Below are 12,884 nucleotides of genomic sequence, written 5' to 3' on the forward strand. Positions count from 1 at the left end.
CTGATTGTCAAAAGTTTTTTTCAAATGCGAAAATTGAGATAAACTGGCTACATTTCTTATCTAGAAAATGACCTTCAGCTGTTCTCAGATCAAGAAATAATAGCAAGTAACTTGCCAAGGAAAAAGGAACTAAAATGGGTAATAGGATAAGAAGAATTTTATCTACAGTTAAAACAAGATGATTTCTGATATAGTTACCTACATGCAGTAATTGGACAATACAAAGATATAAAAAGATAGGAAATTGGTGATATAATTGCTTGTCTGGTTTTATCTGGGGGAGTAATGATGCTGGTGAGGTGAAAACTGTGCATAGAAACTCCATTTAACAGGAAATTCAGATTCTCACTGGTATTGGCAAGCCCGTGAGTGCATCCCTTCTCCCTGGGCACGTCTAGAGCCAGCAAAGGTACTAGGAATAGCACTTGAAACTAAATAAAGCAAATATTCCTTGAATGAAAAACATGATGGATCAGTATGCACAGGGTAGATTGAGTCATTCAATAAGCGGGTCACATATTTGAGGCTCTCTGATGTGCCTCCCTGTTGTGCTTGCTTCTAGAATTACAGCCAGCATCTGCCCTCAAGGAAGTCAGCCCTTAAATTTAACAGTTTAGGAAACTGATAAGCACTGTTTGTGCCAGGTGCTAGTACATATGTGTCGAAGGAGGAAACAGTTATTAATTTTTCATTTGCCAATAGTGATTTTTTTCTCAAAATAGAAATATCTTTTTCTAATTATAAAAATAATACATGCTCATTATTTAAAAATTCAGATACAACAGAAAAGTATCATTGTTGATTTAGGAATTCGTTTAAAGCCACCAGACACTAAAGGAGCAAAGGATCTGTGCTTCATTTTACACTGCCTCTTTAGCAAACTAATTCTCCACTCTTTGTCATACATCACTTTTCATTATTAACTGGTAGAGAATAAGCGACACAATGTACTTGCCTAGCAGGGCAAGAGACCCGACTCATTCTTTGGCACTCACTCCTCGTCGTTACTACCTTTTATGTCTATATGCCATTATGGGTTCTCACATATTGTAAGCATAATATGAATTTATTTCACATAAGCTACTTTGGGCCTGGGAAATTTTTTTTTAACTACATTTGCCTTTTGCGTGTGTGTGTGTGTGTGTGTGTGTGTGTGTGTGTGTGTGTGTGAGTAAGATCACTCTTGCACTCACAAGAAAGGAGCTCTTACCGCTCCCTACTTTAAAGCCCTGATTCTTTACCTCACATTTCCTTAATAGCTGGGAAGTCAAATTCCATAAAACCAGTCAGGATGATTAAAAATGGCTTTCAGCCTTGTGAGGTTTGAAGTTGTTGATGTGGAAGGTAAACAAGATACAGAGAATGTGTGAGCTTTGTGTGAGTCAGGAAAAGACAGGCTTATGCTGCAGTTACCCAATTATTCTGAAATCCCAGAGACTTAACACAAGAGAGGTTTCATTCTTGCTCATGCTGCATGTCCATTACAGACAGATAGGGAGGCAGGCTCACTCAAGGACCAGGATGATGGAGTCTCTGCCATCTTGTGGCTGCACCAGCTCCTTGGTCCCTGTAGCAGGGAAGGGGAGACAGGAGAATCTCAGATGGGCTTTTCACTACCTCTGCCGAAAAGGAACACAAAGAAACAAGACAAACAAATGAAGAAACAAAAACTCATAGACACAGACAATAGTTTAGTGGTTACCAGAGGGTAAGCGGGGAGGGGTGGCAGATGAGGGTAAATGGGATCAAATATATGGTGATGGAAGGAGAACTGACTCTGGGTGGTGAGCACACAATGTGATATATAGATGATGTATTACAGAATTGTACACTTGAAACCTATGTAATTTTACTAACAACTGTCACCCCAATAAATTTTATTTTAAAAAAAAAAAGGAACACCAGTGCAGAAGCTCACAGCTAATCATATGATCTTCCTAACTTCAAAGGAGCTGTGGAATTCGAGCAACAAATGGAATGATTGGTTAGAACTATCTCTCCTTTAAACCTAAGTGTGCAATTCTGACCACAGGCTGACATCATTCAAAATCAAGTAAGTGATGTTATTTACTTATGTCAATTTTCTACTCCTTTGGCATGGATATTTGAGTGTGAGATGTATGTAGAGAAGAATATAACTTACACATAATCACAGTTTTTTTGTACATAATTACTGTTTATATAATAGCTTATTATTTTCCACAAAATGTATTCAAGAAGGAGGAAGATGATTATGAAAGAGAAAATAATACCCATCCCTCATTTTTTACCACTAATTCCAATTTGGGTTGACTAAAAGCAGCAACATGCCTGGATTTGTCAGGGTGGACTAATTTCTGCAACAGTTATTTCTGGTCTTTAGAATTCTGGCTAATTTTTTCTTTTGTTTATCTAAATTTTATAGTTTTTGTATAATCACAGAGGATTAAGACAGAATTTAATTGCATGTGTGACAGTTCAGCGTGAGTGTGTCTGACAAGTGACCTTCCATGAGGTGACGCAGGGACCTGATCCCCTCCTTTCTGAGACTCTGCCATGTTCCACATCAGGCAGACAGACAAAGGAAGACAAAATGGGGGCCAGGCTTGGAAAGGGCATGTATCATTTCTGCCTACGTTCTATTGGCTAGAACTAATGATCACACTTAACTTCAGGTTGCCCTGGAAATGTAGTCTGGCTGTGTGCACAGGAGGAAAAGAAATAGGTTTGGTGACTGTCTCTCCCATAATGTCCCTCCCATGACCAAAATAAGTAAATAAAACAGAAGAAAAACTAAGGAATCTGATCAGAGTTAAATGTGTCTGGGGAAAATAACGTTTTTTCTATTGCCATGTTCTTATTTCCTTCATATATACTTATATGTTGCTTCTCTGTAAGTTCTTAATTTTATTTTCTTTCAAAACCAGTTTTTAAGAATGTTAATACACCACTTTTTTGAGAATATACAAAAATAAACATAATGGCCTTAGCTGGTTGTAATGTCAATGGATATAATCTTACTGAAGGGAAATTTCTCTATATGAATAAAAAACCTTTAAAAAAGTACAGTCAACAATTCTACTTCTAGAATTTTATCCTGGAGAACAAACAGGTAAAATAAACACATGCATGTACAAGTATATTTATCATAGTATTGCTAATAATGATGAAACACTTTCATACCATAAATGTACAGCAACTGAAGGTAAATTAAGAATGCTACTTCTAATAAAATACCATGTGGCCATGAATGATGCCATAGATGTCTATTTAGTAATATCAAACAATATTCCTTAAAATACATCAATTTACAAATCTCTATGCCTAGAATATTCCATTTTGATTTTTCAAAAGCTGATTATGTATATATACATATATATGTGTATATATATATATAAAATCAAAATCAAAATGGGAATATTCTAGACATAGGTTTGTAAACTGATATTATATATATATATAGAATATACACACATAAATTTTGCTTATGTATGTTTTCTAATTTTTCTTTATAAAAAAGTGATATTTTTCTAAAAAATAAATTTATTTTTTTATTTTAAAGCAAAAAATGAAAGCCCCTAATATTTAAAACAAAAACAGAGTTTTAATCCATAGGCATCTTAAAAAAAAGAAAAAAAAGAAAAAGACAACAAAACAAAATACCAGCTGATTACCCACACTAGCTTTATCTTCCAGATAGCCCCCTTGCCTGAGCACCTGGAGGAGTCCCAGCCACCAGGGTGAGGGGCGGTGAGTGGGGAAGGGGTGAGGGAGCCAAGTTCTTGGTAGAACCTTGTCTCAGTGCCAGGCTTAAGCAAATCGGGGAGTTCATCATAGCTGCTGCTCTTCATTCCTCACCTCCCTCACTCTGACAATGGTCTGCTTTCTTTTCTTTGAGTAGGAAACCTGCAGAGGCAGCTGGCTTGTGATATTTTGTGTAGGCATGTGAATTATAAGCAAATCACATGCAAAGACACTCAGAATCCTTTCTCTGATGGTCCAAGTCAAGAATATTTTCTCTAGTTTGTATTATACCTAAAAGGGGGCACATATTTCTGATATTTCTCTTAGTTAATTTCCTCCAAAATTAAGTCAAGCTACTGCTGTGTTTCCCCAAAAATAAGACCTAGCCAGACAATTAGCTCAAATGCATCTTTTGGAGCAAAAATTAATATATGACCCGATATTATATTATATTATATTATATTATATTATATTATATTATATTATATTAAACCGGGTCTTATAGTAAAATAAGACCTGGTCTTATATTATACTGTGTTTCCCTGAAAATAAGACTTAGCCAGACAATCAGCTCTAATGCGTCTTTTGGAGCAAAAATTAATATAAGACCCAGTATTATATTATATTATGTTATATTATACCTGATATTATATTATACCTGGTCTTATATTAATTTTTGCTCCAAAAGACGCATTAAAGCTGATTGTCTGGCTAGGTCTTATTTTTGGGGAAACATGGTATCAGAAGAGGTTTCAGCTTTTTCAGTTCACTATTCATTTTGGAGTTATCCATGCATCCAAGCTTACAAAAGTTAAATTATTTTCAAAGATAGGTAATTTTTCCGGAACAACTGAATTCCAAGTAAGTGAAGAGCCAGAAGATGATAATTTTATCTAAGAATCAATATCCTTTATAGTTCAAATAACTTGTAATATGGATTTATAACAGCTGAATGATGAAAACATTTTTAATTGCTTTCAGTATTAATAGTGATTTTATGAACTGGAGACTTCACTCAGCAAAATCATGCATCTCTATCACTTACACACACAAACACACATTCCAAATTTTATTAATACCTGTTAAAATTATAGCCATAATACTCACTTAATTCAAAGTAGTGTACTTTTAAAAAGATATTACCTACAATCAAATATCAAAATCTTGTTTATCAAAAGACCAACTTTTAGTCAATAAGTATATTGTCGTCAGAAAACTATTCTAAAACTCAGAAAAAAACAAAACACCCCAAGATATAACTTTTTTTGCTAAATTATAACACCCTATACTAGCCTAGGCTGCTTTTTGGTTTTCCAAAGCAGGTTGAAAAAGAGCAAATATGTAACCGATAATCATATGTAACTCACTCTGATTTTACTGATTAGCAGTAACTTGAGAATTCTCTTACTAAGAGAAAAGGATACGATGTTAACTCTCATAGTCAGTTCAGGATTTTAATAGGGGGTAGGAGGGAATTAGTTTCTGAGGGGTAAGGAAATAAAGTGCCAGTGCTGATGTGAAAGGCCCAGAAAAGAGACTAGTGGCAGAACCCTCTTGCCTCCTTTAGGATTCCCCAGATCGGCTGTAGCTAAGTACTCTCATAAGTAACTGTCTGGCTAGGGTACAGGTTTTGCCACATAAAGACACCAGGACCAGCATAGAAGGTGTGGTCTGGGGGAAGCCTTGTGCTCCTGCCTCAACATCACTGCTCCTCTTGGAGATATTGCCTCCTTGTCACTGGCTGTCCCTCTGCACGCAGGCTCTACATGCTGATCACTTCTCCTGACTCACTTCCACAACTTGATCTTCAGTACAAAGACCTTAGTCAGTCTGGGGCTTCCCTCTTCAACCATCGTCCCCAGCTGGCTGCCAGTGGGCATGACACTTTTCCACCCTGAATTCAGACAATGTGTGAGGAGGGTTCGCTGTATTGGGCAGAAAGAAGACAAAGAAGTTCATCAATTTCACCTGAAAAGTACCCTAGACTAGTGTTGGAGCAGTGGGAGAGGCCAGTGCAATTATAAAGGTAATGAATGTACAGCTTGTTCTCTAATAACCAGAGGTCAGAAAGTAACAGGTAAAAGAAAAGAGTAAAATTTGTCATATCTAAGAATCCATTGCTAAATCCATGGTTATGAAGATTTATCCCTATATTTTTCTTCTAAGAATTTTATAGTTTTAGCTCGGACCCATTTTGAGTTAGTTTTTGTCTACTGTGTGAGGTAGGAGTTCAATGTCCTTCTTTTGCATGTGGAAATCCAGTTGGCCCAGCACTATTTGTTAAAGAGACTGCTCTTTTCCCATTAAATGGACTTGGCACCCTTGTCAAAAACAATTGACCATAGATGTATGCGTTTATTTCTGAACTTTCAATTCTATCCCATTTGTCTACATGTCTAGCTTTATTCCAGTACCACACTGTTTTGATTACTGTCACTTTGTAGTAAGTTTTGAAATCAGGAAACGCAACTCCTCTGACGCTTGTTCTTCTTTTTAAGATCCCTTTGGCTATTCAGGACCCCTTGTAATGCCACATGAATTTGGAGATTGGCTTTTCTATTTCTGCAAAAAGTCCTGTTAGAGTTTTGATAGAGATTGTGTTGAACCTGTAGATTGCTTTGGGTACTATTGCCATAATAACGATGCTGTCTTGCTACCTATGAAAACGTGATGTGTTTCTATCCAGTCAGGTCTTTAATTTCTTTAAGCAATGTTTGTAGTTTTGTGTCTGTATCTTTTACCTTTTTGGTTAAATTTATTTATAGGGATTTTATTTAGTCTCTCCTTTTATGTGACTTGAAATCTTTCCCCATTATAATTATTATTTATTTCCCCATTATATTTACTCCCCATTATATATATTTCCCCAATGTAATTATTTCCCCATTATAATAATGTGTCCACAGAGCATAGAATAGTTCCTAGCACACAGCAGACATTGAACAAATGCTAACTGAACATAGGAATCTCCAAAATCATAGGATCTTAGAACTTAGAGGAAACACTCATAACAATCCCATTCTTCTAAAGATGAGGCATGGTGTTCAGAGGGGCTAAGTGAATTGCTCCAAATAGCACAGTTAGCTAGTGGTAGAACCGTAAGTTCACATCTCCTGAGAGTTTTCTGTGGATCAAAATGTAAACATTGTATGCCAAGATTCTGTCTGCTGGAGTAAATAAATGGATGTGTTTATAAAGTTGGATGCTTATCTTTGGGTATAAGATTTTTTGGTGTCTGGTTCCCTATTCTCTGAAATGAGTGATAAGGAATTGCTACAAAATAGCTTAGATTTAAGACCAAAGAATAGTGCACATATTTCAGCAAATGAGCTTATTGAAATGGACACATAGTCGAGTTAACGATTATCTAGAGATATGTATCCCTGAGGGCATTATATATAAAAGTCTGTTATGAGTGTGTGAGTATTTGTGTGTGTGTATGTGTGTGTGTGTGTTACATGAGATGGCTGAGTGTCATTTTGGAAATGAATTTAACCCATTAGATCTTTCCATGCTGAGAGCAGATGACCCTCCACTAGACTTCACCACCTAGAGAACGTATTTCATAATAGAATTACTTCCATTTATATGAAGAATGGAGTGAAGAGAAGAGAACGTGTCTCCTTGTTTACAAACTGGGGTGTTCCTTATTGTGGGCTGTTGTTTTTTCTTTTTTTTTTAATGCTTATTGACTTTTTGGCTCCCTCCTGAGGTAGGGGGAAAGACAATTGTCAGTCAGCCCAGGACAATGTTTAGTATTGCTTTATTTTGGTTCTTTTCCATAGCTGGTCAGTCCCTCTGTCATTCTCTCCTGATACAGGTTTCTCCCAAAGATAGTCTGTAGTCACAGCTCTGGGAATTGTCTCTGAGTCAATAGAGCTAGATCAGCAGCTCTGACTCTGGAATTTGGGAGCTGTAGGGCAGAATTGCTAGTTGCCTACTCAATATCCATTTCTCCCCTTTCCTTAACTCCTCAATTTCACTGTGGGTGATAATGTGCTTAGGAAAAACAAAACAAGAATACAAATGAACAAAAACCACATTTCTCATTTGCCCTTGTAGCTAGAGGTTGTCATTAACCTGAGACAACTGAGAGTGAGCAAAAGCTTTGGATGGGGCTTTCGGGAAAAATCTTTAAGATGGAGCTGACAGCTGACAAAATGCCTTTTGCCCTTTGCACTCTGCCCTTCTTCCTTGCCAGATTCTAGATACAATGCTGGAGGTGAAGCAGCCCTTGTGTAACTATGGTAACCATGAGGGAAAGGTTAAGATGTCACAGAGACATCAACACGGACGTCATTGTGCAGCTGAACCATTGACCACTACCACCTACTTCTTGTTACATATGAAAACCCCCTAATTTGTTTATAAGCCACTGGTTTGGGGGGTCTCCTTAACCAGTATCTCAATTTAATTCTTAACTGATACAGGAGCTTCAAGAGCGAGATGCGATAATTTGAGTCAATGGACTCCTTTGTATCTTCTGACAACTTAGATATAGAGTAAATATCATGCAGGGATTCTAGGTAGTCTAGATAATGGTGATGGCATAAACCTGAATCTCCCAACACATCCTCCCCCAAAAAACAACAACAGATCAAATAAAACTACATAAAACCCATGTCTTCAGCATAACTGGAAAACAGAGAATGTCCAAATTTCAAATTAACTGTACATAGAAAAACTAAACCCCAGCAAGCAGCCTCCCACATTCCTGAGGCAAGCCTCTCAGGAAAACAGTACGTTTGGGAAAAACTGTGCAGAGTATAGAAAAGGTGCCTAGCAGTGAACTTAAGATTGATCTAAAACCACCATCAGAAAGAAAAAGTCCACCCTAAGTTTGAAGATACTGCAAAAGCACACTGGTAGATTGTAGCATGTACTGCAGGGAAGGAACTTAACCAGGTGTGCAGGGTGCAAGGAGGATGTTTTGGAAAGATAAAGCTTCCGGGTGAAAAGGGTCAATAGGAATGCAGAGGATTCCTCCAGAAATCATGAAGGGCAGGGTGGAAAGAACTTGAGGGGCATATTTAGGAACCTGCCACACTCCTTCTCCTCCTAAGATGGAAGGAAACCCAATCCCCTCTCCTATCATTCCTCTTCCATAAAAAAATAATAAATAAATAAAATTTAATTAAAAAAAAGAAAGAAATTATACTTTGCTACACTGACAGGAGAGGGCGCTCTTGAACTAGGAATCTTGCAACTACCCCAAACCTCCACAGAAATGCGGATCAGTCTCCATTTAAGCAAACTTACTAACGTAAAAATAAAAATGCCAATTCAACTGATAAAAATTCCTCCCCCAAATAATGGCAAAGTGGAAGAAAACTGTAACACAACTCTCCAAACTGAATTACATATCCTCAAACAAGCATTTGGGAATATGAAAAAACACCTTGAATCACAAATTCAAAACCAAGTACAGAAACAGACAAAAAAAAACAGGAAGAAATAAAATGGGAGTTGACTGAACTCAGGAAGGAAATAGAAAAAATAGAATACCTATTATGCTGCAGTACCTATAAGATTTTAGATAATACATACTAAGACATTATATATATATATATATCTATCTCAAAGCTTCATGATGGTGGAAAAGTTACATGGTAGAAAAATCATTTGAATGTACCCTGAAGGATGGCATATACAGTATATACATTCAAATGATTTCTCCATCATTAGCTTTTCGGGGTTCATCTTATGGGCTATGACCTTTGAGGCATGCAATAAATGGTGTCTGTTATTGCTATTATCACCATTATTGGCAATTGATGGGTTGAGTACAGCAAGGTATGGGAGGGAGTCCCAAGTAAAATGTTTGGAGCAAAAAGATTACAGAGTTTACTATCCTCTAGTGCCCACCTATGCCAATGACTCGACTTTATAGATAAGGAAACAAAGATTCAGGGAGGTACCTTGGTAGCCCAAGGCTCCCCAAAGCCAGTTCATGACAAAAAGGGCAATGGAGAAAGCCTTTCTTTCCTTCTTGCTCTCTTTTCTTTCTCTTTCTTCAGAAGACAACAGGCACCTCCTCTTGTCTGAATCCATCCTCCAGCACACCTGCATGCTATGGCCTCCCCTCTCAGCAGGATCTTTTACATTCACTCTCCCCTTTTCCTCTGACTCATTCCCCCAGACAGAAGCTATGCCTATTACCCTCATTCTAAAAAGCAAATAAAACAAACCACCTTCCCTTGATTCTGTCACCTCTGATATTCCCTTTATTATTAAACTTCTCCACGTGCATTATATTAATATTAGCTGTCAGCTCTCCACCAGCCTCACTCTTGCAATCTATTTCTCCCCCATTCTATCTGAAAGTTGCTTGCTCAGAAACTACTCACTACCATCTTTTAGGTACTCTTATCCCCTGTCTTTTTGGATCCACAATCTTTTTTCTCCAGTCAATTCTACAGCTATTCATTTTCTTGTTTGGGTTTGTCTTCCTCCCTCTTAAATGGAGGTATTCCTCCAAAGTTCTCCACTCCTTCTTTGTCTGTCCTCACAGATGCAAGTTGCAAATACACATCTCTGGGCCCATCTGGTATGTGGGTGCCTGTCCTGTGTGACCTGCTAAACATCACCCTACATTGAGGCACCTAGAGCTCAACATAACTGAAACTGAATTCCACACTCTCTTTTCCATTCTGTACCTCCTCCCAAACCACAACCCAGCCTTGAATGGTCCTTGATATCATGCTTTCCCTTATCTTCTGTTCCAAATCATTCATAAATTCAACTCAAAGTGCTTACTGAGTATGTGCAGTCGCTGGCCATGGGACCAGGGATAAGAGATGAGTAAGACCCACTTCCTACACTCGTACTCATGGACTCAGTGAAACGTCTTGTCCAACCCGCACACACAACTTCCCTTCCATCCCTACTGTCATCCTGTTCACTCCCATTGTCACCTTCTGAGTTCCAGTCAGTGCTATCTCTTTTCTAGACTCATAAATCAGCCCCTTACGATATTTCTCTGAAACTAGTCTGGTCAAACTTAGTTGGTCTCTGTTCTTGTGCACTTTGTCGTTTAACCTATCTATTCCTATTTCTAAGTTTCCCTCTATGTAGAATATCCCCCTCTGACCTCCCCGTGCTGTAACCTCCTCCTATCTGCTCTGGAAGGCCCGTCTTACATCGCAGCCCTCTCTGAGGTGTTCCCGGACTCTCTGAGCCAGAAGTATGTCTTCTTTCTCTGAACTCATGCAGACGTGCCCACTGTACTTATGCTTTACCAGCCATCTCTCCTGTCCAAGCTACTTGCTCCCCACATTGTTAGAATGTAGAAACCAGTTTTACGGTAGATGCTACAAAAGTAGATCAGCGATCAACTTCAAAACAGATTACTCCACCATTAGCGTATGTGCATAACACTTCTTTTTCTAGAGGTTTGATAAACTAAACTCCTGAAAAAGCTGAATATGCTATGGTTACTAAATTTTGTTCCGTGCTTTAACGGAAATAATACGTGACCTCAAGAAAGTCACAAGTTCTCCAGACCACAGCTTCATTATCTAGAAAATAGAAAAGCTGTACTACCTGATCTTCAGTACGCTTCCAGGTCTAACATTCTATAGTTAAGGTTTCTAGGGGATATGACAGGGTGGCATAGTTTGTTGATAGACTAATCCAACACCCATTCCCTGCTTCCTTCCTTTCCTTCTCTATAGAAGATGGAAAAGCTAGATATCCCTTTACCAGGCTTCCTTGCAGTGAGCAGTGGCTGTATGATCTAGTTCTGGCCAATGAGATGTAAGTAGATCTCTATTAAGGGGAATTCTGGAAAGCCATTTGCTTTTCAGATGAAAGAGACAGGATCAGCTGGCATCACTGCTATGATAGGCAGACTTTTCAGCTGGCCTCCTGGTGTGTACATGCCCCGTATAACCCCCTCTTTTTGAGTATGGGTGGAACCATAACATATCACCCCCGAGATTGGGTTGCTAATCAATTGAGTTTGAGTCAGTCAAAAGGGAGATTATTGTGGGTGGGCCTGGCATAATCAGGTGAGCCTTTCAAAAGAGAGCCAATTTCCTGTTGGCCTCTTAGCAAGCGGCTATGTAGTGAACTGCCATGGAGCAGCCTGTAGGAGCTGAGGGCCTCAGCCTTAGCAACTGAATTCTGCCAACAGTCAGCGAGCTTGAAAGAGGAACCCTGAGCCTCAGATGACATGCAGCCCCAGCCAATATGTTGATTGCAGCCTGGTGATGCCTTAAGCAGAGAATTCAGTTAACTAGTGACCAGACTTTTGACCCATAGAAACTGTGAGATAATAAATTTGTGTTGTTTTAAGTTGCAGTATTTGTGACAATTTGTTACACAGCCATAGGAAATAAATACAACCTTTCCACCTAATCTCAAAAGCTGGGCACTTTAAAAAACCATCTTGTGATCACAAAGGAAAGGTCGACCAAATCCCAGAACACCTGGCTCTGACCTCGTGCACCTCTGTTGGGCGGGGAGGCCTGCGGGGTCTCTGGTCCCGCTCCCCACACAAGAACGCAGGATATGGTGAGGCCAAAAAGGAACACCCACGGAGCCATAGGTAGGGGAATCATACCACTACGGTCTCACTGGAGGCTGGGTTCACTGGACGTGCGACCTGCTGTCCGTTTTCTCTGCAACCGACCGACGACTCTCCTCCACTCTCCTCCACTCTCCTCCACTCTCCTCCACTCTCCTCCGCTCTCCTTCGTAGCCGCAGCAGTTATATTAGTGGCCAATGGCTCAATGGCTACAGCTGACGGCCAATCAGCCACAGCTGATGGCCATCTACTACCCGAGCCAGCACCCCTCCACGTGAGGCCGAGAGCCTGTAAACTACTTTCTGGGGCTCTGCCCCCACAACCTCTAAACATAGGTCAAGCAGTTGCTTTTCTCCAAACACTTTTTTACATCAGAAAAAGAAACGTCTATTTATACAAGGCAATATAAGTTAGCCAGCTTTTTTTTTACTTGCAGTTGAAATCATTTCTAACTGATAAATCAGACTTCCAAAAGTAGCATGAGCAAATTCTTATTTATTCATTGGCAAACATTTATAAGGAATCTATAATGTTCCAGATAGAAAAAAAAAATCAAAAACCCAGAAATAAAAATGCCTTTGCCCTCAATAGGCTCATAGCCTAGTGTTGGAAGAGGGGCCGTGGGGAATGCGA

The 12,884-nt window shown here is 39.0% G+C and overlaps 1 long non-coding RNA gene across 1 annotated transcript in view; it reads right to left on the bottom strand.

The window, feature by feature from the left end:
* Positions 1 to 1,216: 1,216 nt before the first annotated feature.
* LOC141567909 (uncharacterized) overlaps positions 1,217 to 12,884 on the bottom strand; it is a 47,663-nt gene continuing 35,995 nt past the window's right edge. The window contains exon 3 of the long non-coding RNA XR_012490886.1: positions 1,217 to 1,567. This is a non-coding gene — a long non-coding RNA (uncharacterized LOC141567909). The remainder of the gene's footprint in view (positions 1,568 to 12,884) is intronic.

The sequence above is a fragment of the Rhinolophus sinicus genome, linkage group LG01 (genome assembly GCF_036562045.2).
Source record: "Rhinolophus sinicus isolate RSC01 linkage group LG01, ASM3656204v1, whole genome shotgun sequence".
Lineage (NCBI taxonomy): Eukaryota > Metazoa > Chordata > Mammalia > Chiroptera > Rhinolophidae > Rhinolophus > Rhinolophus sinicus.